Genomic DNA, 25187 nt, shown 5'->3' with positions numbered 1-25187 from the left:
TCATTTGGTTGTTCCAGTCTTATGCTAGTTCTGGCAAGAATATACTGCTCCAAGTCACTAACATTCTCTTTTTCTGACTCCAATTAACACTACTGAGCAACCACACTAGCGGAGGTTAAACCTTTGCGCATAGTTGCTCTGACTCGGCCAGAGGCCTGCCTATCCTTGGTTCATGGAACCCCTTGTGCTGTAAGCTGGGGAGGAGGCAGGTGGACTGGCTTGCCCTGCCCTGTGAGGAGAGGAGCTGCGTGAATGTTTAAAGGCCTACACAACAACCACATGACTGAAGATCTGAGTGGATTGCAATTCAAGGAAAAGAAACTGCCCAGAAAACGCAATAGTGTTTCAGCTTAGCTTGCCTGAATGAAGAATAGACAAAAACACAAACTACTGCTTCGGAGGGACGCTCCATAGAGCTTCCCTAGACATCAGAGACTGCAAGACTCATCCCCATAGAGCCCTTTATCTTTAGCATACTTCTACTTGCCTGTACTAATTCTGATCCTAGAGAGATGTGAAAGCTCAGACTCTTCACTCCCCTTGGAATAGAGTTCGGTCTCACTGAAGACAATAGATCCACTTATGAAAGTGGTTAAATTATCTTTCGAACCGTTCCAGGTTTGTACATATAGTCAATATGTTGTGGGTTGTTTCAAATCCTAAATTTCAGTTCCTAGTGGTAACTGCTGAAGCCTTGGGGTCGAATGAGTGTCCCCAGTCCCATGTTTTTTTTCCCCATACATTGATATTTCAAATGTGGTCTGTTGGTTGCAGAACGGGGCCTATCAGAAAATATCCTAGAGCATGCCAATGTGGGTTGAAATCCACTACAACAATTACCTTTTGAAAACAGGTTAGGTCGTTTGCTGGCTTTGTCCAATACTGTTGGTGGTTGAATCTTGGTTACTAGACCCATTTCCCAAAGGAGATGGACATGAAGAAAGCTCGCATCTTGACGCCATTATTTTCATCTTGATGGGGTCCTTGATTGAGTAGCCGGTTTTTGGCGTTTTAGAAAAATAATTGATGTTTGTATGTTCACAAATGTAATATCAACAAACGAGGCTTCTGCCCAATTGGTTTTCCAGCTGCACACTGAGTCAGTAGCCATACAGAGGGCCAGACAAAGAGCAAGATTCCTACCTCGTATCATTTTATCTGGCACGTTGGACCCATTAACTGGATGTCCCAAGACCGTTTGTAAACACCTGATAAGATCAGACGAATTTGGATGCCCCAGAATGATCCAAGCACTTCACCGTAGCATAATACCAGTCATAAGCCTAATAGTATAGAAAATTTAGTGTCTTACAAGTAAACACTGTAAAAACCTTTGAGGTCATATTTTGGCCTCAGAATGCTACAGCGCTGTCTGCTATTCTGGGTCTTCTTATGTAACTGTTCTTTAGCTTACCTATAAATAAAAGTCATTTATTCTTAATAATTCAGCACTGACTGTACAATGGGTTTATGGAGCATCAGTCATTGCCTGGTGCTTTAACTGAATTTCTCACTACACAGTTTGACTTTGAAGACCTCTGCGTAAAAGCAAGTAACTTGGTTATCAAAATGGAGTGCAAGGGTATAGGTGACCAATAGTGCAGTGGCATTGGTGGTTGGTGACTCTTGGTCAATATTTCTTAGCTGAGCTGCTTGGGCTACCCACTGATATGGGGGGCTGTTTTTGAATGAACTATTTTCCTGTTTTAAGGTCTGGCATTAGTCAATACCTTTTGATTTTACTAATAATTTCTGGAGAATATACTCCCTTATAAACTATTCATCAACTATCTGTTATTGTCTCATTCACATTGTTCGCTGAGGCGAGTCTGAGCCGAGGTCCGAGGTCTGTGGAGAGAGACGAGAGGAGAGGAGTGTTCGCCGCCACTGAGGCACCACGAAGCCACGAATTGCGGGGGCCGCGGCAGACACTGTTGGCGTTTTATCCCCTTCTCCTCCCCCCCTCCCTCGTGAAGACGCAGCCAAGCGGCGCCGGCAGCGGCGACACCGGGTCGAGCCACGAGCCGCTACCCGCGAGGAGCCAGCGGAGGGAGCTGCCGTCTGTAAGGAGTCGCGAGGAGAGAGCAGCCCCGTCGCGGGGAGCGGTGAGGGGGGGGTTGTGAGTGATTGCCCGGACTGCGAGTGCTGGCATCAGCTGCCGGGATACCCACCCCCACCTCCACTGCATACCTCCAAACAACACTACTCCCACGGCTTAGAACGCCTGAAGCCGGCGCCCCTGCTGCTGGAGGCGGGGTGCTCTCCTCTGAGCTCCATGCGCCCAGCGTCGGGCCGGGCTTCACAACCCCTTTCAAAGGAGCCGCAAAATACTTGCAACGTGGCAAAAACCCCTGGGCACGTCTGAGCGTGGCAGAGAGCAGTGGTGAGCCGCGAGTCGCCCCACAGCGTGGCGGAGAGCCGCAATCTGCCACACAGTGATACATAGTGACACAGTGAGACTCACGGGAGGCAGAGGATTGCCCTGAATCGACCAGCTGCCTGCAAGAGCACCTGGGACACGAAGAACATACCAGCTGACCCAGGTACGTGGTTACACGACAAAGCTATCCCTGCCCTCCACGAAACTGATAAAGAACACTGCCAATTAACTGCATGGTGCTTACAAACATCTAACCGATTACATCATTTTTAATGAAATTAATGAAATTACAATTTGAAGTGGCCCACACCTACTGTCATTCACCTATCAAACACTCTAAATAAATAACCTCTATTGGGAAACAGCACTTATTCTCTTGATTCACATGCAGTGGTGAAAAAGAGTTCAAGTCAAGACCTTCCTGGAGCTATGAGATCCAGAAAAGAAAGAAAGTACACTGCTCCTAAGCGAAGGAAGTCCAAGCAACTAGACGCAGCTGGGGTCCAGGGCCTCGTCAAGCACACCGCAAAACCTCAGAAACTCAAGAGCCTAACTCTACGGGATTATTTTAGAAAGACCCCATTAAAAACTACAGAACCAATACAACAACTAGAGCAATACTCGCAAGCCTTGGAGGCAACCACCTTTACAACCTCTGACCACCAAGGGTTTGACCTTAAAGCATCACCGAAAAATTGGGTTTTTAACACAATGCCAGCAAAAGAGCCGTCAGAGGTCTATCTCTTTGGGTCTACCTGCACCAACCAAAACAGGGAAAACAGCCAAACAGATTCTCTCAAATCGGAGAAGCCTTCCACCCCTCGGGCAGACGATAACGGGACTGCCCCTCCACTGCAAACTCAGCTGGAAGACATCATGTGTTCAATAGAAGCCTCTCCCTTGCTGCTACAACTTCCACACTTTCCGATTAACCAACTCAAGGGCTCCCAACAACAAACAACGACGGCCCAAATTCACGGGCCAGTCGGGCCTCCGCTACTTAATGGTAGTTGCCAATCTCTAAATTCGCTAACTTCACCAATAACAAAAACACTAACAGAACCAACAGACCTAAGTCCACCACATAAGCCATCTCCACCTTTTGGCCAAATAAGAAGTCTATGTCAAAGTCAATCGGCGCAGATGGCAGCAAATGATCAATCCATGCCGAATTTGTCACTTTTCTTTAAAACCACCTCAAATTCCCTAAACCAGAGTCCTACTCTGGATGACAATCCTAATACAGAAGAGGATACTACGACCAGCGCTTGGCCCCAACTATTGCAGACCCTCCAACAAATTGTGACCGCACTTAACTATCACTCAATCAAATTAGAGGTCCAAGTGGATCTACTAAACACCCTGGCACTCTTTACGTCAGGGATTGATGGCAAATTAGATCAATTGAATTCACTAATTTTAAGAGCGCAAGCATCTGCAAACTTTGTACAACCAACGTGCTGCTGCTCTCCAATTATTGACTCCCTCTCCCTGCTCCCAGATTGCCTTTCCACAGTTATCAGGGAAGTAAAGCAGCTGAGGGGGGGTAACGTGGCAGTCATACCGCAATCCATTAAACATCAAGAACAGGACAAACCATTGAAGGACTGTGGAAATAAAAACACAAAAACAAAGGAAGAAGAAGCGGATATCAAAGGATCCACTAACCGCCTCCCATCGATGAACGACCACCCTCATAGCGCTCTAATAAATCCAACACAGACAGTTGAAAACTGCATTCTTCCATCATCAACCGGGCCTACAAACCAGTATGTCAAACCTGTGGACGGACGAATCAACAGCCTTGATTCTCCGCCCGCTCCATCAGTCCCGGTCTCTCCTAGGCCTATTCCCCCTTGCAGCAAAAGAGAGCGCAAACGTCAACGAAAAGCGAGGAATAAACTCAGAACTAACTCCAATCTGGCCCATCAGAACCTTTTCCCCATCTTCTCGAAAGCCGAAAATAAAAAATCCTCTTCAGAGCCCAGCACAGTGGTACCGACAACAAACCTAACAACAACTTCATACGGACCAACTGTGGACTTACCCATTCAAGAACTGGCGAGGAGCCCCCAGAGTTTAAGTACATCAACAATCGCTTCGGCAATGAAAACAGAGGGCATCGATCCTGCAACAAGCATAAGGGCGAGTCCAGCTACGTCAAGTAACTCTGACCAAGTGACAACGGCAGGAAAATTTCAGCCTTTAATTGATTCCCCCCTTTTTGGAAATGAAATAACATTGTCAAAACTGAGTCTTACTAAAACCATCTGCAATGACATAGCTGTTCGGATCAGACATACTCCACAACCAAAACAGGCTCCCCTCCAACCACCACAGAAGCCACATAAAAACAGATCCGTTGTAACAATCGAAAAACAGACCCACAACTGCACCAGAGCCGCGAAGCGACAACCAATCGTGTCATCGGATTTTTTTAGCCCCCGAATATAAATCTAAGGGGCGGCACGATATTCTCAACAGATCAAATCTGCTGAAAATAGCGGAAGGCATACCGGGGCTAGTGGGTCTGGATACGAATAACATCGAATCCATTGAATTTCTTCCCCCACGAGGAAATCAACCCTCTGAGGTCACTGTCGTAACTTTCACGTAGGCAGGCTGGGCAGGGGCCTTTCTCGAACACAAGGCCACACTGCGAAATTGGGGGATCAGAGTGCACCCTTACTCAACGCCAGGGTATTCAATCACGCTGCTATCAGGAGCAACTACATCCAACAAGCCAGCCTTCATCAAAAATACAGAGTATGGGAGGCCGTTCTCTGTTTTAAAAAACGCCTCAGGGCCGGACACAGAACTTAAATGCCCTGAAACAGAGGTGAGAGACAATGAACCAGACCATGCTTGGAGATGGCTGCCAGTAGCACTGGCCACAAAAAGCAGAAACTGACCATCTGCCACAGGCCCACCAGCAAAAACATACAATTTAATAAAACCACTCCCTCCGTCAGGGATACAACAGCACAGTGTGGCCAGTGGCAAGGGGGAGCCACTTTTCTCAATGTGCTCATGGAACATATGTGGGCTACACCATAAAATCCTAAATGAAGACACTATGTCTTTCCTGGGGGAGCATGTGGCAGTTGCCCTGCAGGAAACCTGGGAGCTTGAGGGTTGCCCCATTGAAGGATTCATTGAATATCGAAGGCAGGCACTGAGGGACAGCCGCTTCGGCCACCCCAAAGGCGGGCTCTCCATATACGTATCCAACAATCTAAAAGGTGAACTGAGCCAACTTAACCTGAAGGAAGACTGGCTATTGGGGGTCAAAATCAAACTACGGAACAGGCAGCGATTGCTCCTACTTATAAATGTGTATATCAATCCCAACACCCGCACAAAAAAAGACCACCTGGCCAGATTCTGCGAAACAATGAACGATATAGCCATAGAATACCCCAGCTCGGACCGCATCATCACTGGGGATTTCAATACAAACCTTTTCCAGGGGAATATAGCAGACACAGAAGGACCCAATTTGACCAGCATTATTGAGGATGTCCCCCAATCTAGACCCCCCAAGCAAATATCCAATACACTAGGTGAGGTCACCGTGTTGAGGCTCTACAACGCAGGGTATCTGGTGGTGAATGGAAGATCAACAAGCGATTCCCCCCCAAATTGGACCTGGTCAAATGGAAGAACAAAATCCTACCTGGATTTCGCTATCTGTAACTCGGAACTCCTGACCAATCTGGCCAGTTTTTCCGTCCTGCCAAGACTTGAGAGCGACCACAGGCCACTGGTCGTTTCCTTTGCTACAAATTTAGTTCTCCATAAAAAGGCACCATCTACATACAAAGGAACATATTCCGACAACCTAAAACGCCTGAAATGGAGTGAGGCTAACGGACAGTGCATCCTAAAAACCAGCAAGGATTTTATCATGTGTGCTCTAGACCAAATGGCCTCCCCAACAGCAACATGGTCGCAGTTATGCACACATTTGATCAGAATGTATCCAGCCACAAGGCAGGACCCAAACCGCACACCACCAGCAGGAGCAACAGCACTCCCCATGATAAAAACATTAAAAAGAATGAGAAATAACGCACTGAGGTTGCTTTTAAAATCTCCAGAGAACAGCAGCCTCCTCGACACATATCGTCACACCCAAAAGGCACTTAGGAGGGCAGTTACCCAAGAGAGAAAGGACCAGGAATCTCGATTTTGGGTTAAACTAGTATGGGAAAGCAAACAACAAACTCAAAGACATTCTGGTCTCTTATCAACAATATCGATCGAAATACAACATCCTTCGGATCAGCGAATATCCAGGAAGCAGACTGGATCTCATACCTAACAGAGCATTTCCAGGCACAAGATAACCCTGACTGCCCTGGATTAACACGGATCTCTGACACTGGCACGAGTACAACATCGAATTCTCCATTTGATCAAATGCAGGGGCCTTCTTCATTCGCGGAACTGTCGGAAGAAAGAGTAGTCAAAGCACTGACTAAAGGGAGACAGGACGGAGCACCAGGCCCGAATGGCCTGCCACAGAGACTATTCAAGTCCGACGTCCCTTTCTGGTCCAAAGTGCTATTAAATCTTTTTAATTACACCCTGACCTACCAAACCATCCCGGATTCCTGGAGAGGTTCTATTATCCATCCCATCTACAAAGCCGGACCACGAGGCATCCCGAACAACTACAGATTAATTGCCTTGTTGGACATAGAGGCAAAACATTTTGCAGGCCTCATTTTGGAGGATCTTAGACAATGGGCCAAGGTTAAAAATCTGATCCCCTTTAATCAGACAGGGTTTGTTGCCAAATCAGGAACAATGACAAACTTATTGGCAACCTCCACCATCATTGATAAAGCCCTCACAAATTCCAGGTCGGTCTTTTGCTGCTTTGTCGACTTCAAAGCAGCATTCGACAGGGTGCCCAGGGCAGTGCTGTGGCAAAAGCTAAAGCAGTGGGGAATCCCAGATAAGATCTTGAATCCTATTATTCTGCTGTACTCCAACACATGGGTTCGAGTGAAGTTAGGGTCTGGCGCGCATCTCTCCCGGAAAATCTGGACCTCGCGTGGAGTCAAACAGGGATGCGTGCTGGCTCCCCTTCTCTTCAATCTATTCATAGCGGACCTATCAAACATTCTAGAGGAAGTAATCAGTCATCCACCAAAAGTAGGAGGCACGGCATTATGCAATCTTTTATATGCCGACGACTTGGCACTGTTCAGTCTCACCAGAGTGGGGTTACAGAGACTTCTGGACGCCTGGATGCAATACACGGCCAACAACCAGTTAGAAATCAACATGAAAAAAACAATGGTTGTTCCGTTCGGCAAAAAACGCTACAACGGTGGAGGTTGGACAATAAACAAAGAAAGCATTTCAACTGGCCAGTCGTACAAATACCTAGGGGTCCATTTGGACGCCAGGGGCAACTTCACCAAACAGAGCACTGTGATTGCAGCCAAGGCAACAGCGCTAATGATATCCCTGGCCAAGCTATCGAGGAGACTCTCAGGCCCCACGGTTCTGCCCTTACTGGAAGTGCTTAGAGCAAAGATCGGGCCCACACTTTCGTATGGCATAGAGATATTTAAGGGAAAAATGAACAAATCCCTAAACAAACTGACAACCAAACTCTATAAGAAATTGCTTCACCTGCCGAGTTCCTCCTCGCCAGCACAGGTCAGACTAGAGCTGGGCTTAACTAACTATGAATCCTCCAATGTTGGCTCATATCTTAATCTGATCCACAAACTAAGGAAGGCAGAAGCTGGCACCTTGGAACTCCTGGTCTGGAACGAAATTAGTATGAGCAATCCGGGAGGAACATACGGCCGCCTCCTAAATAACTACATCCAACAAACGTCTGCTGTGGATCTCTGGGCCCTCAACCCAAGTCAGACTGCCTTCAAAAACACAATCAAAAAAGTTATAAGACTGAAATCCCTGACTATGGACAAAGCTCTCCTTGCAAAACGCAGCCATGCTTGGGCAGTAGCCAACTCCTATAAACGACTTTACCCGGCAAATTATCTTTCGATCACATTCTCCTACCATCTAAAGCGATGTCTGATCGCCCTAAGACTGGGAGACTGGCGCTTCCTACAAAATCTCCCTGTATGGCGGCAAAAAAGGGCTGATCAAACGTGTAGAGGGTGTGGGTCTGTAAGCGAAACTTTTCTGCATGTGCTTTGTATATGCCCCTTCTTCATTTCCCAACGCAGACGCCTACTCAGGCCGGAATGGAACAGGCTGGGAGTTCGGACTTGCAGACACGCCATTACTGCTGCTCTGTCCTTAGAAAACACTGCCTTAAACATAAAATTGGCCAAATTCGTTCAGTATGCCTACAGGCTTCTAGAAAAATTGGACTGCTGTGTAGCATAATGTGTACCTAACCCCATCTGCATTGTCCGGGAGTGCTATTTTTAAATTGATATGTTGTAGTAAGCACTGATAAGAAAGTCACATTTTATTTGTTTTTATGTTCTTTATTTTTTAATCTCTTTTAAGCTGTAAGATTGTATTAACGTGTTGGAAGAATCTTTTAAAGATATGTTTTATATCTAAATAAAGAAATTTACTACGGTGTACATTGTTCGTCTACGACGTACAGCATGGGTCAGTGAATCAGCCCACTTCAGCCATCGGTGAACTACATTGTGAGTGACAACAGTCTTCATTTTCTAAAGGGGTGCATCTACATGAAAAGTAGTTCCGTTAGGTCTCAGTGACTATGGTAATGTGAGCTTTTTGAGACTAAAACCAGACCAGTTTTGCTTTTAGCCATTTGTTTTTTTAGATGCAAGTGCGCCTGGTTACTTTTTGATTACCTGAAGTAACCGTTTTCTGCCTCGGGATTTAATGACAGACTCAAAATGTCATAATTTTTGTAAATATATTCCTTATTACTGTCATTTACTTTACTATTTTAAGCTCTTATGATGTAAAGTTGAGCGAGTTTTGTTCAATTCTTTATCATACAATAATGCACAGGTAATTTGTTCACATTTTAATGAAAATTACAGTTTATTTGTTCTTCATCTCGATCCTACATTTGTTGAGTTAGGAACTACAGACATTTATTTCATTTGAATAGTATTATCCTTATATATGTAAGCATCAGAAAAAAAAAATCACTGCTCGTTTGTTCAGCCCTCAAAATTAGCAGCAGGTTTAAACCCCTTTTTGTTCGGTCTCATTCTTTGTTTTTCAATTATAGCTCTTGATCTATGCCCTTTTCACCCCACTTCCTATTCTTCTAAGATAGCATCCATAATAGCTGAAAGTTCTAGGTTTCTTTTCACCAGTTGCCTTTTTAAAGCATTCCTGCCCTGGGTTTATTCCATTTTGGTCTCTGCGGTTCTTTCATTGCTTTCTACTTACTAGCCATGAGTCCAGGTAAGCACTCGCACGCTGTGCCACTTTTACCCTGCTTCTGGTGTTAGCGTCAGTGCATGTACAGAGGCACTGCATTATTTTCCAATCCAACTGAGATCCGTTCGGTGAGGACTTGTGCACTGTTTGGTTTACATGTACTTTCTTTTCATCAAACACCATTTGCTGGAACTTCTCTGTGTGCAGACTTTTTAAGCATCTCTTCTGACCGAGCAGCTTTCTTCTGTTTGGTAATCTTGCATGATTCTTATGCTGCACTCGGGTACACTTAGGCATTGTCTTTCGTATCACTTAACTGTCACACACCTCTAACAGCACTCTTTTACATTTCGTTGGCACAATTGAATATCAGTGGCTATAGATCATGGCAGGTTTACACTTTGTGCTTGTAGCTCTTGGCTGCACAGTGGAAATCATTCTCAAGGTCTACTCTCTTTTCATCAGATTATAGGCAGCTTCTTAATGTCTAGGTCCAGTAGGCTACATTTGCCATGGATGTACACTGTTCTCAGTCTCAATTGAATGATCTGGATGTAGGCCAGTCGATGAAGGACATTCTGAAATGCGTTGGGGTATGAAATGAACTTGTACGCACTAGACATGCATTTAAAATAGTTTACTTCATTTTAAATATAATGTTGATAGATGAAGGTTACTCTGAATAATACGGTAAAACAGTGATTACAGCGTCTACTGAACTGTGCATCTTACAACACTTCCAGTTGTTCGTGTGTGCATCCTGTGGGACTGGAAGCTTCCACAACAATAAGGTTTTTTAAAAACCACGACAAAACAAGCACTGATAAAGCCAACGCCAGATCGGATAGTTTTTTTAAATGGTTTTCAGCAGTCTTTCCTTCATTTCTAGCATCAAGTTGCCTTGATGGACATGTACTCAATAATAGTAATAATCACTGGTCCAACCAGTCAGTGAGAAATAACGAGCTCATTAATGCCAGAGGATTCTAGTGCTTGTACTTCACTTGGTAACTAAGGCTGGAATGTGGTCCTGGAAAAGTCCCTATGATCCTCAACTCCTAAAGGTTCACGGTGTACTAATGGCTAGATTTCTCTGGATTGGTTCTTACTGGCCCTATACGTTTTGAGTATGAGGCTTCAATATAGCCCTTTGTCAAGGCCTTTGTCCTATTGTGAGCCAATTGAAAATTGGCTCACAATAGGACAAAAGGGGATGGGCAAGTTTGACCCATGAAATGGGAACCTAATCTGGACAAAGGGGAACGGCCTGGAGACATCCAGCACACACATAGGTGTCAGGGAAGTAACTGGGGATTTGTTTATGCAGGCTGAGATGTCCGAGAGGGACTTAACCATCACTGATGAATTGTGTACAGCAAACGCATGGGTTCTAAATCGACGCACAGCATTCAACAGGCTACATATGAACCACACATCTCACCAAGGCATACAAACATTCATACTTTATACAATTCCCAGACATGACGAATACAAGGAACTTCTGAGAACAAATCTTTAACCCATGAGACCTGGCAGGCAGGCTACCCACTGGGATAACGTTAAAAAGACCCATGTCACTGGATTAGAATCATGCTTGCACCAAAGCCAGTCATTGCATATAAAGGGTTCAGGAGGAAATGTCAATCCTCGTTCAGAAAGGGTTACACTTTGAGCGTCCCACCCTTTTGTTTTTAAAGCTCTGCTTTTATGAAGACAAAATTACTCCAACCGTGGACTACCAGGGCTGTTAAGCTCACTGGAGGACAGTGATGTTCAGTAAATATTACAGAGCAGGATGGCATTACTGGGGACATCTCCTAATGGAACCATTTTTTAAAGCTCTTCAGTGGTGTGTTCATATATCCCTGAAAGCAAATAAGTGCAATACATTTTTTTGATAATCAATGATATATTTGAAGGCAGAGTGTGCATTTCTGAGACTGCCCACTTTTGCGCAAAGCCTGCAGTCTTGCTGCATGTAGATTTCTCTGCAAGATTGTAAAAGCACAAGTCCTAACATGACATGGAAAAGTAACCCTCTGTCTTTTTTGGCTGTTCAGACCTGCCCTGTTATTCCCCCCACAGGAACCATGAGGCAAATCCATCGCAACAGAAACAAGGCTCGAGTGCTTAGGGGGTGCATCAAAAGTGCACATATAGTCATGGATGACTACTGACACCTCATTCCAAAATATGGGCAACGGGCAATACAAAATACAAACAAATCAGGAGCACATGTAAAAGGTTGTCATCTCCCCCTGGAGGGAAGATGACAAACTAATCTCTTACCTGTAAAATCTCCCATATGGCCCCATAATTGGGTTCTTGCCTTCTTCATATTCGAATGTAAAGTATGAAGCCACAGAGGCTCAGTGGCTGTAGAACCAGAAAGCTATTTGCAGAATGAGTGGTGATCAACAAAGACTAGCTGCGAGTCTGCAAAACATGGGTGTTGGTGTAGGCTGCATTCCTCCACTGTGGATGTGTGAACTTCATACCCTTTATTCCCTTGGCATACAACCCCATACTGTAGCTGTCTGAAGTCAATTGGAGAATCACCATATAGGCACTGTCAAGCAAATTTTACCTCCGCTACACTGACTACCACCCCAATTTCTTATGTTTAGCAAGCTATTGTCTAGAATTCAGCGACACATGGCACAGAACAGAAAATGTGGCCGGTTTTGACCAGCCTGCCCCACCTCTACCTGTATGCTTTAAAAGCCAGGAAAGAAACCAGTGAATATATTCCTCCTTATTGAAGGACATCTCCAAATTTAGAGAAAGCCGATTTTAAGGTCTCGTCTTAAATAGCACATCTGTTGCAAGACACATTGTTATCCTACAATGTGATTAGTGTCCGCCATTGCTTACCATTAGGTGGCTTTATTGGCACTCTAATTTGCTTGCTTCTTGTTAACTGTGTGATTCCCCTCCACTTCAAGTGTTTGTCCAGCCCCTGAAGCAAGGGAGCATTATTATGTACTTCCCCTGAACACTTTCTAAGGCGCTACTTTTTTCTTTTTGTTTAAGCGTTTTATGAGTGCATGTGATTTCCCGCTGTCTTGTTCATGTATTGCTCTCCCCCCGCACTTCTGTGTTCCTCTCTCTAGCCACTGAGATTCTCCCCCAGTCCTTATGCTTTGCCTTCTCGCCGGTGAGGTCTGTCCCCACTAGCTCCATGTTCCTCTTTTTCACTCGTTTGATGCCCACCTGGGCCCATGTTTGGCTTCCGTCCCTCATCCACAGTATTACTTCTGTCCCGTCTGCTCCCTGGGTTGCTTTCACACACCTGGGTTACTTTCTCACCCGGTGTTGCACTTTAAAATCACATCACTCCTCTCACTCCCTAGTTTTGCTTCTGCTTCGACTACAGTGTTGCTTCCTACCATCAACTTAAAAAAAATAAAAACATTTAAAAAAAACATTTTAAAACGTTTCCATGGTTTGTTTCCTCTTTTTAGCTACCAATCCAACTTGGATTGGTAAATTAAAAAAAATAAAAAGTGCAGCATCACTTTCTAGGCATACACATGAGTGGTGCGATTTCTACAAACAGACGTGATCAGACACATCAAAAGCTTTATTTTTTTTGTTTAGCTATGCGGCACAGCATCAGGGACACTGTACTGCATGTCTAAAACCATTTACAAAGCCAAGCAGGCCAGAAGGCGAGACCTATTAGCTTTCCCATCAGTACAACCTAAGGTCCAAAATCAATGGCCCTCAGAGTCAACGGTTTGGTATTAGTCTGGACTTCCTAGAGAGGAATGCCTGCACTCGGCACAGATAGACGGGGCACACTCCTACTGCTGTATTTCTTCAAAGTCTGGGACAGACCTTTGAATTGGAGAAGCATTGCACCTGTTGCAGAGGTGCAAGAAAAAGAAGCTGCACTAATAGAAGTGTAGCATGAGAAGGTAAGTGTGCATCTAATCCATTCATGATATTGAAATCTGTTTAGATATGTTATATAGGAACTAAAACAAATATAAGAAACATTATGTTTGATTACTCTGACCCCTGATGAAGGGATATCCTAAACAACAAATTATTGGAGAATGGGTCATAGGGGATAAAAAATGTAAATCTTCTCAACGAGCTGGAAACAATAAAACAATTAATTCTTTTTGAACAATTCATTTGCATATTTCAAAGTCCAGGTTATTTTTCAAATACCAGTAAAAAAAAAGAATATATGACTTACCCTTCTGTGCCTGTGACAGTTCTTCTGCACAATCAAATTTACATATTTTTTTCTTCTGCAAATGTTATAGGGACCCCTTTAAAAGATGTATTCTCCCCCTGATGTGCAAATTTCGTTTCAAACAATGTCGTGTAGCAATGTTCTTTATACAATCCCTGCCTAAGCCCTTGGTTTGCTTGTCAGTGGCGTCTTTTTTAACTCAATCGTGGAAGATCAGGCAGCAGCACAACACCACTGAATATATTTTTAAATAGTTCCTAATTATCATTGCTTTCACTTTGTAACTTCTACTGCCATACTGATATGTATAGCATTCTCTTTTTGTACTGATTGATGATTTTTAATGTGTATTTATCTGTATTTTGTTGTTTTTAAATTGTATTCATCTGCACTTTTATCTATACTAATATAATAAAGAGAGAGCCCAAACCTTTGAGGCGGGTAATCTCAAGAACCACAGCACCAATCACAACACCCAATGCAGCGTTGGAAAGGGCAGTTGCAGCAGAAGGACATAAGCTATGCAGACGCCCACCATATACATTTAAAAGGTAAAAGAACCGTGCCAGCAAAGTAGTCCCTTGTGGGCGTGTCTGCGTTGTCCTTTGGGCGTGTGCTGGGGGGCGTGTGGTTCGTTCCGCCCTTCATGCGATGTCTCATATCGTGTGCTGTGGGCGTGTGCTGGGGGCGTGGGCGTGTGCAGGGCGCGGGATTACGGGGAAAAAAAGCGAGTGTTGTGCCCAATATTTAATTGTTTTTTCTTCCCAGGTTCTGTACATTCCAGCTCCGGGTGTCCACCCTGCTCCCTTTAAATACCCCTGCACCCCATAATCATAACCCACCCTTACTCCTTAAAATACCCCAACACCCTTAAACACTAACCCATCTTAACCCTATAAATATACCCTGTACCCCAAAACCCAAACCTATCCCTAAACCCTAAAAATACCCCTGTACCCCAAAACCCAAACCTAGCCCTGAACCCTATAATTACCCCTGTACCTCAAAACCCAAACCTACCCCTGAACACTAAAAATACCCCTGTACCCCAAAACCCAAACCTACCACTGAACCCTAAAATACCCCTGTACCCCAAAACCCAAACCAAGCCCTGAATCCTTAAAATACCCCTGTACCCCAAAACCCAAACCTACCCCTGAACCCTAAAAATACCCCTGTACCCCAAAACCCAAACCTACCCCTGAACCCTAAAAATACCCCTGTACCCCAAAACCCAAACCTTGCCCTGAACCATAAAAATAACCCTGTACCCCCAAACCCAAACCTTCCCCTAGACCCTAAAATACCCCTGTACCCCAAAACCCAAACCTAGCCCTGAACCCTTAATACCCCTGTACCCCAAACCTACCCCTGAACCCTAAAAATTCCCCTATACCCCAAAACCCAAACCTAGCCCTGAACCCTAAAAATACCCCTGTACCCCAAAACCCATACCTATCCCTAAACCCTAAAACTACCCCTGTACCCCATAACCCAAAACTATATCTGAACCCTTAAAATACCCAAACACCCCAAAACATATACCTCAGTACCCCAAAACATATACCCCTATACCCATACTTACTGTAGGAAGGTGGATACCCAACTATGGTTACCCCAGATTTTTTGCCTTGTGTTTAGCTGGTTTTCGACTTAGTTGGCCTGGGATCCTGCTAATCAGGGCCCCAGGCTATCTGCTCTCTCTTTAAATGGATTCCATGTACTATAGGTACATCACCAATTTGGTACTGGACACCTTGTCAGCCCCTGTACCATGCACTATAGGTGCTCAGGGCATAGGTGCATCCAAGGCCTACCAGGGGCTGCAGCATATCTTTTGCCACCCCTGGCTGGTACTTAAATCGACACAACTGGCTGATCCCTCAGCTGGGGCAAGGTGGTGTAATCACCCCTTGCTTAGATATAGTATACCTATATCTAAACCTATATCTGGACACATATATACCTATAAGTCACTCCTATGGCAGGCCTTAACAATCCTGGAGGCAGAGTGATTGGTTTTATGTGAGATGGTGCTCTAGCATGAGCTGAGCCTGTCTGCAGAGGTCGGAACCATTTCCGTGCAGCTGTTCCAGTGATACTGCCATACCATATACTCTTAAGTGCATTATAATCCTCACGGTTAATGCTAACTTTGGTTTGGCTTTATCAAAACATGTCGTGTTTGGTGTCATACACTTTGGAATACTACCCACTCGCCAGTTCTGGCGACGGGGGTAGCATTCCACCCTTCTAGAGGGAGAAGACATGTTACTTTACTGAAAACGCGGTTAATCCTAACCAGGGCCCCAGCATCACAAAATGGATGCTGCTGCCACAGACACATGTCTGGCCTCGTGCTGCTGACCGAAACTTGGCAGAGAACGCCTGGACAAAGGGTTTCCTGTCACAGGGAGGTGTCACACCACCCCAGATAGGAGATAGTGGATTGTAGCAGGGAGGGTTGAAAGAAACTAGACACTGCCTGGGGCGCACAAGGTGTCCCTGGGCAGATTCCAGTCAAACCGGTTCTGGGGCCATCCTGCCCCAGTCCTGGCGTGAAACTGGACAAAGGGAAAGGGGTGTAACCACCCCCTTCCCAGGTCCCACCCATAGGAGGGACCTAGCAGGTAATCCAGCCCCCAGATTTGGAATATAGGTGGGAGCAGTGCCAATGCACATCAGATTATCCTGACTGAAACTTATGAAACGAAACTCTGGACCCTTCGACATCCTACTCGACGTAGAAGACTGCAGAATCTCCCTTGTGGTCAAGGAGTGACCACCCTGTGCAAACAGGCATCATCCAGCACCTCGACGTTTGCTTTGTTGCAGTTCCCGCCGGAACTCGAGCGACAGAGATCGACAAGAACCAGCGTGCCTGCCTTCTAACAGCCCGATCCACAGTCCCTGCAGAGCTGAGACCCGTGGAGGTGACCTGAAGCGTGGGGTCGGCCATCTTGGAAAAACTACGAAGCGCTGACCGTGCAGCATCCGAGGCTCCCTCGAAGCTGTGCATTGGAGTCTGAGAAGCTCCAGCCCCGAGCAGCCTTTGCACCGAAGCTCACCCCTCCACACTCGACGAGTGCTGCGTGGGGCCCTTTTGCATTTTCCTGCTCGACGCGTTGGTCCGCTCGCTTGCCCGTTGGCTAGTGGCCCTAGTACCGACGAACCTTTGAATTTGCTCTGCTAGTCTGGTTGCTCCAGACTGGCCCTCACTCTCCTGAAAAGAAGCACCCGCTCAGACCTTGCTGGTCCGAGTAAGAAGACATCTTCGAATCCTGCGTGGGTTGCATTTGCCAAGGCCTGTTGACTCCGATCTTGAAGCCGACACCGCCGACAGCGAGAGCCTTCGTGGGACAGCTCGTGATTCACTCCAGGACATCCTCGGTGCCCCAGAGACCACGTGGCAGCGGAGACAAGCTTCACGACATCGACCCGATTGCACCCGACATTGCCTGGTTCCTTCCTGGTTCCTTCCTGGTCACTGGCTAGTGACCCAGACTCTGTCCCCTCTGCTTTCAGGTACTCTACAACTTCGATCCACCCTTGGATTGCACCGGACACTTCCCTTCTGCACGCCTGCAGCATCTTCATCTCCAGGCACCCTAGATCTTCGTGACGAAACCCGACACATCTTTGCACCTGTGCACCCGCTTCCTGTGGGTGAGGTAACTCTTGAACACCGGTGCTCCTGTAGTGGTTTACACCTCTAGTGTCTAAGTCTAAAGTTTTGTCCTTCTAGTCCAGTCGGAAGACTCTTAAAACTGTAACTCGATAACTTTTACGCACCATTGACTTTGCATTGGTGCATGCGTGTGCTTTCTGCACTGCGCCCGAATCCCGCGGGCTACTCCCGTCCTAACTGCTGTTGGTCCAGTGTAGTCCCAGCGATTCCCAAGGCCCTAGGCCTTACCCCCGATCGATTAGTGATTGTTATACCACTTTTTTGATATATGGTTTGAGTGGCCACAGGCCTCATCCATAACTGTGCAACTTGTGTATGTTATACTGTGCTTTTATTTAAACGCTTGTGCTTCATTGCTCATAAAGAGTAGTGGGGATTATTCTAAGAATAAATACATATATTTTGATAATATATAACTTGTGTGGTGTCCTTTCATCTGATATTACAGGATTGCATATGGTAAAACAGATGGCTTCACATGTCCTCTTGAGTTAAGCCTTTAGGCTGCTTAGTCCATGCTACCTCTAGGATAGCTTGTCTTTAAGGTTGACTTACAACCACCACCATAAGGGATTGCTTGGACTGATACAAGGTGCCCACAGAACTGTGGACATCATATACCAGGCCAACTTCTCACACTTAAATTATCCAAACATTAAAAAAAAAAAATGTTTTACCATTCATGCATTTACAACGAATTTCGTTGTAAAAGTATGCATGGTAAAAGCATATAAAATGTAATGCCATGCGTTATAATGGCATTGCGGAGTCATGGTACTTTCGTAATGAAAGTAAGCGGAAAGAAAGTTGCAGAATAATGGGTGTTTACCCTCCCCCGGTAAGTACATTGTTGGCACGGCGGCCCACATCTCCAACAACATACTCATATTTTTTCACCACCGATTTGAAAAATGCACAGGTCTCTCTCATTGATGGCCAGCATCGACATACACTTTTAGACACACCTCCCGCCACAAGTTCTAGAATTGCGAACTTTAGAGCTGGGGAGCTACGTTTGAATCTCGGCATCAGCTCAACATCCTGTGATTCCAGGCAAATCGCTTTGTCTCCCCGTGCCTACCACAAATGAATGTGTTCTTCTGTAATGTAAATTGTGCTCATTTTTTTTTTTTAAATAATTTTTATTGCAGTCATGCCTGTACAGGCCCATACATGCGCAAGTTGTTTCATAACAATGAGCAGATATACAATAGTAATTGGTGGTCAGTACACAGCCGTTATGCCCACAACCCGGGGGTCGGGCGGCGATGATATCTCTGCGCTCACATGCCCGACGTCCAGATCAAAGGAGTAATCGGTGTCCGGATCGTGTGCATGACTACTTTTACAGTCCTACTTAACCTATGCGCTAACCCCCAACTCCCACCCCCTGCGCAAAAACCTAGAACTCCCCCCCTTGTCCCACCCCATTCACCACCACCCATCTAATGCACTTATAGCGTTCGTTCCTGGAGTACTAGTGCCTGTCCTCCTGTGTATCTGATGCTCTCGGGGCCTCAGCTAGTCTCTGTCTCCCTTCCTGCCTCGGGGGCCTCTTCCTCCTCATCTGCCTCGTTGTCCCGGAGTGCCTGTACCATTACTTCCCAAGAGGTCGCCGCATCTGCCGCTGTCTGGCTAGGGGACCTGCGCGCAATCTGGTATCTATAGGAGCTGTCAGCCGCCGCCCACTTCAAGAATTCCCGCCGCCACCTCCGCGGAGTTGGCCCCATCCTCGCCTTCCAGTTCCTGGTGATCTCCCTCTTAGCCACCATCAGTCCCATATCAATGAACTTGCTCGTGAGTTTGTTTTTGGGGGTATGGGGAAACCAGTGCAGAATGCACTCCGCCGGGCCATAGTCTACGGTCCTTTCAGTCACCTCGTTCAGCACCACCCCTATTTCTTGCCAATATCCCCGCAGGGCCGGACACGCCCACAGCATGAGCACCAATTCGGCCCCCTCAGCTAGGCATCGGGGACAGGACGCTGTTTCTGCACCAAAATATCGCCTGATCCTACCCGGGGTCATGTATGCCCTATGTAATATGTAGTAGTGGATTAGTTGGAATCTAGCGTTTCTTGTGCTGTTGCGGGCCCTTCGGACCAGCTGTGCCCAAGCCGTGTCCGACATGTCCTTACCCAGGTCCGCCTCCCACTTGGCTTTCAGAGATGCAAGAGGAGGAATGTGCTCTCTTATCATCCGATTGTAAAGGCATGTGACTGCCTTGAGTGTTCCCGCCGCCATCATAGTGTACTGACACGCTGCTGCCGTCTCGGGCTCCTCAAGCCCCGTGCCCCAGTGGGCCTGCATTGCCCTGGTCACCGCCGCGTGTAGCAAAAATCCCCCTCTTGGGATGTCAAAGCGCTCCATTAACTCCTGAAACGGGAGCAGCGCGCCATTTTCGTACAGGTCTCCCACCACTTGCACTCCCGCTTCTTCCCATCCTTGCAGATGTGACCAGTCCCCGCCATGCGGTAGGGCTGTTAACATGCCCAGAGGGATCTCCGGTGCGTACGGGCGCCGAATTCCGGCTCTCCTCTGTGCCCGGTTCCAGCATTGGCGGTATGTGCGCTGCTCCAGCGATAAATCCCTATTGTCCAGCCGCTGTTGGAGAGTAATATAAGCCAGGACGGGCCTGGGCGTTCCCCGCAAGATGTCACCCTCCGGACCCCGAAACTCCCTTGCCACCTCCTGCGTGAAGACCTGCAGTTGGGCCGCTAGGTAATAAAGCTCGAAGTCCGGGACCGCTAATCCCCCCTCATCTTTCGGGCGAGAGAGCGTGGCCAGCGCCACTCTACACCGTCCCGCTCCCCAAATGAATGTCGTGATCAGAGATTTAAGTAGTCTAAAGAAGGAGCCAGGTAGCCAGATCGGGAGCGTCCGGAAGTAATATAATAATCTTGGCAGCGCGACCATCTTCAGCAAGGAGATCCGGCCAGCCACCGATAGCGGCAATGTGGCCCAGAAGGTCATGCAGCCCCTCAATCCACGCACACATCGCCCCAGGTTGCCCTCTAGCAAGTCTTCCGCCTTATGGTAAATTTGGACCCCCAGGTACTTAATACAGGCAGGCTCCCAAGCTACTTCCGATCGGTGGTGCGGCTGGGCAGCGCCCTCCCGCAGCGGGAACAAGCTCGTCTTGGGCCAGTTAACTTTCAGGCCCGACATCTTTCCGAAGCTCTCTAGCAGCGCCTCCGCTCCCTGCAAGTCCTCAACGCCATCATGGAGGAACAGCAGTAGATCATCGGCATACAGCGATATGAAATGTTGCCCGTCTCTGGCCCGCACTCCACGGAAGTGCCGCCCAGTCCGAGCCTGAGCCGCCAGCGGTTCTATAGCCAGTGCAAATAGCAACGGCGAGAGAGAGCAACCCTGCCCAGTGCCCCGTTCAACCGGGTATCGGAGGGACACCGTTGATCCCACCCTCACTCTCGCTATCGCCTCCGCATAAAGGACCTTCGTCCAATGAATATAGCCGGTCCCCAGCCCGAACCGTTCCATTACTGCATAGAGGTAGTCCCACTCTAGACTGTCGAAGGCTTTTTCGATGTCAACCGAAAGGACCAGTTCCGTCCCATCTCCGCTGTTCAGCCCGTCCATGAGGCGGACAAGCCTTCTGATGTTGATCGTGGTGTTGCGCGTTGGGATGAAACCATTCTGGTCTTCGTGCACGAGGTCCGTCATGTGTGGCAGGAGCCTCGCTGCCAGTATGGAGCTCAGGATCTTGTAGTCCGCGGTGAGCATAGAGAGTGGTCGATAGGACGCCGGGTCACTACTCTCTCTACCGGGCTTCAGCAGTGGGACCACCAATGCCTCCCGCATTGACTGCGGTAGTTGGCCCGCCGCCTTGGCCTCTTTATAGACGGTCAACAGTCTTGGGGCCAGGATATCTAGATATTTGCCATAGAATTCTATGGGGAGCCCGTCTATTCCCGGCGACTTGTGTCGTGCCATGCGTCGCACCGCCGACCTGATCTCCCCTAACTCAATGTCCGAGCCCAGGTCTTTCGCCTGCTCTGCCTCTAGCCGTCGTAGAGGTGGGCCCGTCAAGAAGGGTTCTGCCAGACCCGGCCGGTCTCCTGGGGCACTCTTATATAGGCCCTCGTAATACTCCCGGAAGCCGTCAACTATGCCCAACTGAGTGTGCTGCACTACACCCGACGTATCCCTCAGGTGGAGTATGGGAGTGCACCGTCTAGTGGGGTTCGAAAGCCACGCCAGAAGGGTGCCCGCCTTGTCTCCGTCCACATGGGAGCGCAGCACATACCTCTTAAAGTCAAAAGCTCGAAGCCTCTCCACCTCAACTGCTACCGCCTCCCTAGCCGCACAGAGTGTCTCCTGGAGTTCAGGGTGTCCGGGCCGCTCCCTCTCCGCTTCTCTCAACCTGGTATCCGCCTTAGCTAGATCGCCCAGCAACACTTTTCGCACACCTACATAGTCTTTGATGCAGATACCCCTCACCACTACCTTAAAGGCGTTCCATTCCATCGCCCTGGAGGACGCCGTCCCTTCATTTTCCGCGAAATATGAGGCCACCCCCTCCGCCAGGGCCGCCTCGAATAGGGGGTCTTCCAAGGTCTCAGGCCGTAGTTTCCAGATCGGGATCCTGGGTGTCCCCGCCACCCAAGCCAGCCGGATCAGGAGTGGATTATGGTCAGAGATCGTTCTCGACAGGTACTCCGATCCAGTGACGTATGGCAGCACCCCCCGGGAGCAGAGTATCGTGTCCAATCGGACATGCAAGTCGTGCAGTCCGGAGAAGAATGAGTAATCCCGGTCAGCCGGGTGTTGCCCTCTCCAGACATCCGTCAGTTCCCAACTCTCTTGCCACTCCCTTCTACCTCTAGCCAGCCTGTGTACCGGGGAATCATGTAGGGGGGGATGGGACCTATCCAACAAAGGGTCCGTGATGGAGTTGAAGTCACCCCCCAGCAGGACCGGGCCCGCCAGGGAGTGAGCCAGCGTTCCTGATAGTGTCGTGAGGAAAGCCAGCTGGTCCGAATTCAGGGCATAAATGCTAGCTAAGACCACATCTCTACCTTCCAGCTTCCCCTCCGCCACCACATACCTCCATTCCTGGTCCACCCATTGGCGCGTGAGTTGGAAAGGTATGCCTGCCCTAATCCAAATTAGTACCCCCCTAGCATATGCAGAGTAGCTGGTATGAAAAACCTGTCCCCGCCACCTTCTCTGCAGCGCTGCCCCCTCCCGCCGTGTAAGATGCGTCTCCTGCAGCATGGCGATGTGCACTCCCCTCCGCACTAAATATGCATGTACCTTGTGTCTGCGCTGCATGGTGTGTAGGCCCCGCACATTCCAGGTAATACAGTTCAAGTTATTCACATTAGCCATTGTCCCAACGATCTGGTCGACACATTCCCTCCAGTTCCCGCCCTGCAATGGTGGTGGTGCCCCCCCTTAACAAAACAAAACATCTCAGCAGTCCTACCCGTGGTGTACCCCGGGTCAATAACTTCAAAAAGGGTAAACAATCCCCAACTGTGGAACCCCCCCCCCTCCCCCAGAACAGGCCCCAATACCAAGATATCAGTCCCCATCCAAACTCCCACACCTGATCAACCCAGGTCTTAACTACACAGCCGTAGCCGTGGGTGCCTTACGGGCCTACGGAGTGCGGCCTCGTCCAGAGGGGGGCTGCGCCGCCCAGCTCCTCGCTCCCTCCCCAATTCTCCATGTCCTCCCTGCTACGGGTGCCCCGGTGTGCCCCGGAGCCCGCTATATACTTAGGCATGGGTCTCCCTCCCAGCTTCCCAAACATTACCCATAGTCTTCTGCCAGCAGTTCAGACATTCAGGATCTCGTCCGCCGTCTGCGGCGTCACCAGCGGCTCTCCAGTCCGATGAATCCCAGAAATGTCCGATTCTGAGCCAGAGGCCGATATAAGAGCGTCCGAGTCCATCGCCCCCCCAGAACCGGGGCCCTCTGCTCGACTCAGCTTTCCCACTTCCAGTAGTGCGGCCTGCCGTTCTGCCTCGGTCTGGGAGGCCGTTGGTCCCATCTTCCCCTGCCCTCGTTTCCTCAGCCTCCTCGACCTCCGCGGCCGCTGTGGCGAACGCCCCCGCTCCTTCTCCCGCTCCTCCTGTGCTCTGGCGCCGTCCGTCCCAGCTTTGTATGTCTCCCACCAGTCCCAGGCCTCTGCTGACGTGTTAAAGAAGCTCGCCTTGTCGTCCACCACCACTCGGAGCCTGGCTGGGAAAAGCAACGAGTAGGCTATCCCCCTCATTCCGCAGTTCCTTCTTGATTGTAAGGAAGGAGGCCCGCTGCTTCTGTGTCTCGAAGGTGAAATCCGGGAAAAGCGTGACCCTGCTGTTCGCAATCTGGAAGGGGCCATCCTCCCGAGCTCTCCGCAGGAGCAAGTCCCTATCCTTGTGATGGAGCAACTTGGCTATGATCGGTCTGGGTGGGAGCCCGGGCCTGGGAGGCCCTGAGGGGACTCTATGTGCACGCTCCAGTGTGAAGAATGATGAGAGCCCTTCCGGCGCCACCACTGTTTTCAGCCATTCCTCCATGTAGGCAACCATGTCCTTCGCCCCCTCCGTCTCCGGTACGCCTACGATCCGCACATTGCTGCGCCGGCTTCTATTTTCCGCGTCCTCTGCCCGCCTTTCCAGGGTGCGTATGCGGTCCAGGGCTTCCGTTAGCTTCCCTTCCATCACCTTGTGAGCCGGCGCCAGGTCCTTGATCACCGTTTCAGCGTCCTTGACCCTGTCTTTCAATTTATCGTGGTCCGCCCGGAGCAAGCCCAGTCCCGACGCCACTTGCGCAATATCGTTGTGGAGCGCGTCTCGAGTGGCCGTTATGGCTTCCAGTATCCGGTCCTGTAACCGCTGCAGGTCCGTCTGCCCGGCGGGGCCCCCCTCCGCCGCATCAGATGGCTCTGCCTCCTCCGCCTTGGTCCTCGGCTTCCCCATCGTGGTTGACTTCGTCCTGCTCGGCCTGCCCGGTTGGCTGAGACCCCCCCGGGCCACGGCCTCGCGACCTGTCCCTGTGCGCTATGGGGTCGCGCTTTCGCAGATGTCACACCCCAGCAGTGGCGCCTGTCGTGGTCCCCGGCCCCCGGGGGCTGTAGACGTTCGTTCTTTCTTCCCTCGGGCCTCAGCCACGTGGCCGGCTCCTGTGCGCCACGGGATCCCACTGCTCTGTTGCCGCACTCCAGAAGCAGCGCCTGCCGTGCAGCCCTCCCCCTGGGGGACTATGGTATACCGTCTTCCCTCTTCTGGGCTAGCGGCTCAAGTGTGGCGCGCCATCGGGAGTTTGGCGCTGTCGGGGGGACCTCCGCTGGCCGCAGGGCGTCTCCGCTATGTCTCCAACCACCATTCGCTCTTTCGCGGCGGGGGGGCGACGAGAAAAAGGAGGCGGGGGGCGGGGGGGGCCCCGGGCCGTACTACAGCAGTTCCCGATCCTCGTGGCCCACCTCTCAGGGCTGCCCCCGCTCACCCGCCATCAAGTTCGGTGCCCAGGGCTGGGTCGTAGATCGTCTCTCCGCTCTCCCGGTTAATGAAGCCGCCTGGGAGCTCCGCT

At 48.9% G+C, this 25187-nt stretch overlaps 1 protein-coding gene across 1 annotated transcript in view; it reads right to left on the bottom strand.

Moving 5' to 3' along the window:
- HAX1 (HCLS1 associated protein X-1) overlaps positions 1 to 25187 on the bottom strand; it is a 56935-nt gene that overhangs the window by 1732 nt on the left and 30016 nt on the right. The window lies entirely within an intron of this gene.

Source organism: Lissotriton helveticus, chromosome 12, assembly GCF_964261635.1.
Source record: "Lissotriton helveticus chromosome 12, aLisHel1.1, whole genome shotgun sequence".
Taxonomy (NCBI): Eukaryota; Metazoa; Chordata; class Amphibia; order Caudata; family Salamandridae; genus Lissotriton; species Lissotriton helveticus.
This window is presented reverse-complemented; position numbering and strand designations above follow the sequence as displayed.